The sequence below is a fragment of the Tiliqua scincoides genome, chromosome 9 (genome assembly GCF_035046505.1).
Source record: "Tiliqua scincoides isolate rTilSci1 chromosome 9, rTilSci1.hap2, whole genome shotgun sequence".
Taxonomy (NCBI): Eukaryota; Metazoa; Chordata; class Lepidosauria; order Squamata; family Scincidae; genus Tiliqua; species Tiliqua scincoides.
The window spans coordinates 12,234,603-12,243,168 of record NC_089829.1 but is presented as its reverse complement, the minus strand read 5'-3'; positions in this window follow the sequence as shown (position 1 = coordinate 12,243,168).

The following is an 8,566-nucleotide window of genomic DNA, read 5'->3' as shown; positions in this document are numbered from 1 at the left end:
ACCGATGCGCTTGTTTAGCTCATTATCGAGAGAATGAGTGTCGGAGATCGTTGAGCCAAGGTACACAAAGTCATGGATAACCTCCAGTTCATGCTCAGAGATTGTAATGCAGGGAGGTGAGTCCACATCCTGAACCATGACCTGTGTTTTCTTCAGGCTGATTGTCAGTCCAAAATCTTGGCAGGCCTTGCTAAAACGATCCATGAGCTGCTGGAGATCTTTGGCAGAGTGGATAGTGACAGCTGCATCGTCGGCAAAGAGGAAGTCACGCAGACATTTCAGCTGGACTTTGGATTTTGCTCTCAGTCTGGAGAGGTTGAAGAGCTTTCCGTCTGATCTGGTCCGGAGATAGATGCCTTCTGTTGCAGTTCCAAAGGCCTGCTTCAGCAGGACAGCGAAGAAAATCCCAAACAAGGTTGGTGCAAGAACACAGCCCTGCTTCACTCCGCTTCGGATGTCAAAAGGGTCTGATGTGGAGCCATCGAAGACAACAGTGCCCTTCATGTCCTTGTGGAAAGATCTGATGATGCTGAGGAGCCTGGGTGGACATCCAATCTTGGGGAGAATCTTGAAGAGGCCGTCTCTGCTGACCAGGTCGAAAGCCTTCGTGAGATCTATGAAGGCTATAAAGAGTGGCTGTCGTTGTTCCCTGCATTTCTCCTGCAGTTGTCTAAGGGAGAATACCATATCAGTGGTGGACCTGTTGGCTCGGAATCCACACTGCGATTCTGGATAGACGCTCTCTGCAAGTACCTGGAGCCTCTTTAGTACAACTCGGGCAAACAGCTTTCCTACAATGCTAAGGAGAGAGATGCCGCGGTAGTTGTTGCAGTCACCCCTGTCACCTTTGTTCTTGTACAGCGTGATGATGTTTGCATCCCTCATGTCTTGAGGTACTCCACCTTCTCTCCAGCAGAGACAGAGGATTTCATGCAGCTCAGTGATGATGATCTCTTTGCAGCATTTTAGGACTTCAGCAGGGATGCTGTCTTTTCCAGGTGCCTTGCCAAAGGCAAGGGAGTCCAGGGCCACGTGAAGTTCTTCTAGGGTTGGTTCACTGTCAAGCTCTTCCAGCACAGGCAGGCACTCAATGTTGTTCAGCGCTTCTTCGGTGACTACATTTTCTCTGGAATATAGCTCAGAGTAGTGCTGCACCCAGCGATCCATCTGCTGCGCCCGATCCTGGATGACCTCGCCTGTGGCAGACTTCAGAGGGGCAATTTTCTTCTGTGTTGGACCTAGGGCCTGCTTGATACCATCATACATCCCCTTGATGTTGCCCGTGTCAGCTGCTATCTGTATCTCGGAACAGAGCTGGAGCCAGTAGTCGTTAGCACATCTCCTGGCAGTCTGTTGGACTTTGCTGCGAGCAGTTCGGAGGACCTGCAGGTTGCGCTCACTGGGACAGGCCTTGTATGCTGCTTGAGCTCTCCTCTTTTCCTCAATGACTGGTGTCAACTCCTCAGAGTGGGCTTCAAACCAGTCTGCCGCCTTGTTGGTCTTCTTGCCGAATATGGACAAGGCGGTGTTGTAAACGGTATTCTTGAAATGTTCCCATCTGTTGGATGCGTTTGCGTCGGCCGGGCCTGGAAGAGATTCCTCAAGCGCTTGTGCAAATTCCTCCACTTTTCTCTGATCCCGGGTCTTGCTGGTATCAATGCGAGGTCTTCCTTCCTTTTTCGTGTGATACAGTCGCTTTGTTTGCAGTTTCACTCTGCTGCACACCAGGGAGTGGTCAGTGTCGCAGGCAGCACCATGATAACTGCGTGTGATCTTGATGCTGGGAAGGCTGGAGCGTCTGGTGAGGATCAGGTCGAGCTGGTGCCAGTGCTTTGATCTTGGATGTCTCCAAGAGACTCTATGTTGGGGCTTTGTGTTGAAGAACGTGTTGCTGACACAGAGACCGTGATGACAGCAAAACTCTAGCAGGCGTTGGCCATTTTCGTTCATCCTCCCAGTGCCAAACTGACCTAAGCAAGTGGGCCATGAACTGTTATCAGCACCAACTCTAGCATTGAAATCGCCGAGGATGAACAATGGCTCTTTTACAGGGATTTTCTTGACAGTGGTGGCCAGGTCATCATAGAATTTGTCTTTGGCTTCTGCTGGAGATGACAGAGTCGGTGCATAAGCACTGATGAGAGTGATAGGTCCTGCTGATGACTGGAGCTGCAGGGACAAAATTCTTTCACTTCCCACAGTAGGTGGGATGATGGATTTCAGCAGGGTATTTCTGACCGCAAAGCCAACGCCATGTTCCCTGGTTTCATTTGGTGGTTTTCCCTGCCAGAAAAATGAGAAATTTCTCTCCTTGACAGATCCGGAATCTGGCAGCCTAGTCTCTTGAAGGGCGACGATGTCCATCTGCAGTCTGCTCAGCTCCATGTCGATGACAGCTGTTTTGCATGCGTCGTCTATTTCTTGCAGGTCATCAGAGAAGCCAGGTGTCATTGTCCTAACGTTCCAGGTGCCCAGCTTTAGGGCAGTAGTTTTCTGTTTTCTGTTGCATGGTGCAGAGTTGTCGATCCACTTGTCGGTTTTCACCCTAAACCCCACGCACCCTATGAGGTTAACGGACCGTGGCGAGGCAACACCTTACTGGCTGGGGACTGCCCAGCTTAAGGCGGGCGGTAGCTGCCCAATGAGATGCAATGATCTCTCCCACCGTCGGAAGCAGCCCCTGGCGTCATGCTCTACGCCAATCGAGCAAAGACTTATAACCGGTAAACTGCTGCTTCCCGTGTTGTGCCGACGCCGTATGGCGAAGTTGGAGTGTCCTCTCCAGTGCGCGAAGCCTGGGTAAAGAAGGTATGGAGGATAGGCTGTTACCCATGCAGCAAATCCCCCCTCTCCACGTCGCTGGAATGGTCCAATGGAAAGGCAGAAGCCAATACAGTTGGTTCCAGCGGCGTCGCAGGAGTTGCCAGAACGTGACTGTGTTCAGCCATGAACTGCCTAAGGGACTCCGGCTCCTGATTTTGCCTCGAGGTTGACTCCTGAAGCCTTTTCCAGAACTGGATGTAGCCACAAGGCAGTGGAGGTTTGAGGTCAGAGTTTCCTTCTCTTAGAAGAGTTGCCTTCCTAGGCTGACGAGTCCCATCTACCCATATAAGTTAAATATGCAACTAAAAACCAAGGTTTATCAAAGATTTACCAAGATTTACCAAGGTTTACCAAGGTTTACCAAGATTCTCATCAAAGATAGAATCTCAAAACACATAGATGAACAGGCCTTGCTGAGGGAGAATCAGCATGGCTTCTGTAAGAGTAAGTCTTGCCTCATGAACCTTATAGAATTATTTGAAAAGGTCAACAGGCATGTGGATGTGGGAGAACCTGTGGAAATTTTATATCTGGACTTTCAGAAGGCGTTCAACACGGTCCCTCACCAAAGGCTACTGAAAAAACTCCACAGTCAGGGAATTAGAGGACAGGTCCTCTCATGGATTGAGAACTGGTTGAAGGCCAGGAAACAGAGAGTGGGTGTCAATGGGCAATTTTCACAATGGAGAGAAGTGAAAAGTGGTGTGCCCCAAGGATCTGTCCTGGGACTGGTGCTTTTCAAACTCTTCATAAATGACCTGGAGAAAGGGGTGAGCAGTGAGGTTGCAAAGTTTGCGGACAACACCAAACTTTTCCGAGTGTTGAAGACCAGAAGTGATTGTGAGGAGCTCCAGAAGGATCTCTCCAGATTGGCAGAATGGGCAGCAAAATGGCAGATGCGCTTCAATGTCAGTAAGTGTAAGGTCATGCACATTGGGGCAAAAAATCAAAACTTCACATATAGGTTAATGGGTTCTGAGCTGTCTGTGACAGATCAGGAGAGAGATCTTGGGGTGGTGGTGGACAGGTTGATGAAAGTGTCGACCCAATGTGCGGCGGCAGTGAAGAAGGCCAATTCTATGCTTGGGATCATTAGAAAAGGTATTGAGAACAAAACGGCTAATATTATAATGCCGTTGTACAAATCTATGGTAGGGCCACACCTGGAGTATTGTGTCCAGTTCTGGTCTTGTGAATGCAAGCCTGGAGGTGTAGCTTTAGGTAGAGGGGGCCCCTGGCAACTCTCTCTTTTCAATCCAAATGAAGACCCATGTCTGGTTCACAGCCTCCTCTTAAGAAGAAACTCATTTTTCTAACCAGGTCCTGATATTTCTAATCAGATTGCAGCTGATGAAGTGGACTGTCATCCATGAAAGCTTTGAAATATTGAAGTATTTGAAGATTATTTGAGGTATGGAAATAAAAAGTTTAGATCAATGGTCCTCAACCTTTTTCGTGCCACAACACCCAAAAAACAAATAAAGTATGAGACTGGGGATGCACCACCGATCCTCGCCCCTGGGATCCAATTTGCCCACCTTCTCATCCCCATTGCCACCCACCCCTGCCCCGTTTCCCCTACCTCTTCTCTTTTCACAACAACCCTGCGAGGTAACAGTCTGAGCAGGGCTGGCCTTAGGAGCTGCAGTGCAGGACAGTGAGAAAAGGCTGTGCAGGAGTATATCAAGAACTCACATTTTGATAAGGCAGTATCCTGATTGGATTGGAGCCAAGCCTTCTTTTGCGCAAACTTTGGAAGGTTTCCTTGACCCTCCAAATGAGGTTATCCTATTGAGGTCAAGATCCACAGGTTGAAGAACACTGGTTTCGATTTAAGATGCTAAAAACCTTTGTTGCTTTCTTCTGTAATGGATTCACACAGCTCCCCCATCCTGGAAGTTACTCCCAAGCAAAAGCATCTTATAATTCAAGGGGAGCCCAACAGGTTTCTCTAAAATCAGTGGAACATCTCATGGGATTCCGACTGTCTCTACTTACCCCTCCTCCTTCTCCAGCAATAATAGTAAGTGAGTGACATCAGGAGCATCAGAATGAGGAACAGAAGAGCCAAGCGCACATACCCCAGAACTGGTATAGATGAATCTTGCCCCTGAACTGAGAAGAGAAATCAAGGGGTGGGGCTGTGTGTTATTTCTTAGGTTTTCAACCTGCCCTTCTTCAATGCAAGCTGGCTATATGCAAGATACCAGAAGACGGGAAGACAAGGCATAGGAAGGAAGTTAAACAGGGACAAACGGGCATAACACAAATGGCATAACACAACACAAGAGAACTTCCTGGGTTCAACTTTGACATCCGCTGGGATCTCACTACCTGGCCTCCCCTCCTCCTCAGTCTTCCCAGGTGTAAAATGGGGATAATAGTACTCACCTTACAACAGCCTTATAAGGACAATATCACGATGATACATGTGAAGCAGTTCACACACCAAGAGAGTGTTATGCATTCTGATCAAAGGGGTGCTACTTAACAAGCTTATTAAGCATGCACCAAATTCTTTAAGGTTCTTACACATCTCCACCCAACCCCCTTAAGAATTCTATTAATATACACAAAAAGAGATATTTCCATGCTAAAAGTGGTTTGCGTGATGCCACCCCCCTAAATCACCTCACCTCTGATGTCCACTGTCTGGTTCCAGGGAGAAGAGATCCACTGGTTGCTCATGTTTCTCTTATAACTGCAAGCAAATTCCCTGCTGTGGCTGGAGTTGGCTTGTGGGATCCTTAAAGCAGCATCTGAGGAGGGATCCCCAGGTCTACTGGAGCTCCTCAGAGATGTTTCATTTCTGGAGGGCATCTCAGCCCCATCCTTGTAGAAATGAAACCATTCCTCTGTGTTGCTCCTGTTGGCCAAGCAAGAGATGAGCAGGGGCTCCCCTTCATTCACAGCTCCAGATGGAGAATCGACATTCAGCACCGGAGGAGGGAGGAGACCTAGAAGAACCATCCAATAGGGAGAGCTGATGAGCAGTAAAATGTGAAATGGATATAATTATACCTGATTCAAATGCAAACTAGTCTCTCTGCTGGAGGAGAAGGTGGTAAGACTAGAGACGTGCCTTTCCACACTGAGACTTATTATGGTGGACAAAGAGTTTCTGGACAAGACAGAAGGAGCTAGAAAGACAAGGTGTCTGTTGAGGACAAGTAAATTACAGTGGGAGGTGTGGGCGCATGGAAGCACATGACACAGAGAAACATGAGAATCAGGAGACATTGAGTGCCATTAGAACTGGTAACTGAGAGGGAGTTCCCTGATTGTGTGGTCAGGGAAAGGGCACCTCAGCCCAGTCCTCCAAGCAGTACAGCGGCAAATGGCACCCTTCCCCCCCCCCCCCGGCAGCCTTCACAAATCTAAGGATTTGTGCCCTGTGCCCCAAGGATCTGTCCTGGGACTGGTGCTTTTCAACCTCTTCATAAATGACCTGGAGACAGGGTTGAGCAGTGAAGTGGCTAAGTTTGCAGACGACACCAAACTTTTCCGAGTGGTGAAGACCAGAAGTGATTGTGAGGAGCTCCAGAAGGATCTCTCCAGACTGGCAGAATGGGCAGCAAAATGGCAGATGCGCTTCAATGTCAGTAAGTGTAAAGTCATGCACATTGGGGCAAAAAATCAAAACTTTAGATATAGGCTGATGGGTTCTGAGCTGTCTGTGACAGATCAGGAGAGAGATCTTGGGGTGGTGGTGGACAGGTCGATGAAAGTGTCGACCCAATGTGCGGCGGCAGTGAAGAAGGCCAATTCTATGCTTGGGATCATTAGGAAGGGTATTGAGAACAAAACGGCTAGTATTATAATGCTGTTGTACAAATCTATGGTAGGGCCACACCTGGAGTATTGTCTCCAGTTCTGGTCGCCGCATCTCAAAAAGGACATAGTGGAAATGGAAAAGGTGCAAAAGAGAGCGACTAAGATGATTACGGGGCTGGGGCACCTTCCTTATGAGGAAAGGCTACGGCGTTTGGGCCTCTTCAACCTAGAAAAGAGATGCTTGAGGGGGGACATGATTGAGACATACAAAATTATGCAGGGAATGGACAGAGTGGATAGGGAGATGCTCTTTACACTCTCACATAATACCAGAACCAGGGGACATCCACTCAAATTGAGTGTTGGGCGGGTTAGGACAGACAAAAGAAAATATTTCTTTACTCAGCGTGTGGTTGGTCTGTGGAACTCCTTGCCACAGGATGTGGTGCTGGCGTCTAGCCTAGACGCCTTTAAAAGGGGATTGGACGAGTTTCTGGAGGAAAAATCCATTATGGGGTACAAGCCATGATGTGTATGCGCAACCTCCTGATTTTAGAAATGGGTTAAGTCAGAATGCCAGATGTAGGGGAGGGCACCAGGATGAGGTCTCTTGTTATCTGGTGTGCTCCCTGGGGCATTTGGTGGGCCGCTGTGAGATACAGGAAGCTGGACTAGATGGGCCTATGGCCTGATGCAGTGGGGCTGTTCTTATGCTCTTATGTTCTTATCTATAGTACCAACTGCTGAAAGAGCTCAACAAAGCCCAATTTAGACCACGGTAGCGCGAAAAACTTTTCACTGTTTTCACATGGATGCCAGCCGTGAAGGCCTTAGTATGTTTATCAGTGAAGTACATCCAACTCTCTAGAACAAGGGTGTCAAACATAAGGCCCGAATGCGGCCCTCAATTTATAAATGCGGCATAAATTGCAGGATGAGGCAATTTATCCAGCCCCCATTATAATTGGGCTCTCCCAGCTTGATAATTGGGCTCTCTCAACTCTTGAAAATCTGATCAAGACTATGATTTGTACATTTTCTTTTCTGTCATTTGCGGAATGAGTTTCTACCCGAGAACAAAGTGCTCATTTCTGGCCATCGTCTGCTTTCAAAGTGAAATGATGTCACTTTCTTCTTAATGATGTCCCCTCCAACCCTCAGCAGGTGCCATGAATGTTAATTTTGACCCTCTGTGTGAAACAAGTTCAACATCCCTGCTCCAGAATGGCAATTTTCAACCTTTTTCATCTCATGGCATACTGAGAAGGCACTAAAATTGTCAAGCCACACCATCAGTTTTTTGACAACTGACAAGGCACACCTTACTGTTGTCAAGGGCTCACCTCCCCCAATGGCCCTAATAATAAATGACCCTCCCCCAAATTCCCGCGGTGTGGTATTTTCAAGTGCTTAAGCAGAAGCACACAGAAAGCCTTGGTGCAATGGCAATTGCGGGCAAACCCCCCTTGTTAAACGGCAAACCGACAAGGCTGCTAGTTCCCAGGCTGAAGTGTGACAATAGCTGATACAGCACTCTGAGAAAAGAAGCACCCATTGTTCTCACCCCTGTATGAGATTCTAATGTGGCTTTATCTGAGAACTGAATGTAGCTGTTAATGTTGCAAGTACAATAAAAACGCAGGAGGAGGCTAGTAGAATCAGCTTTTCTCTCTCTCTGCTTTGAATCTAAAAGTCTGTCTCTCGTCTCTTCCTTGGCTCCTTGATTCTTTCCTGCACTTATCCAGCAACCTAGCCTGGGGGCTTGGTTGCTCCCCCAAGGGTCACTGCAACACCGCGGCACATCTGTGAACCATTTGCAGGACCATTCTGCAGCCAATGTAGCCTTTATTTCTAACAAAATGAACTCAGGACTATTGCAGCAGAGTTGGTCCAAATCTCTGTTGCCCTTTCCATGTCAAGATCTTGACTTCTCTCAAATGGACACATAACAATAGAAGCGACTCACATC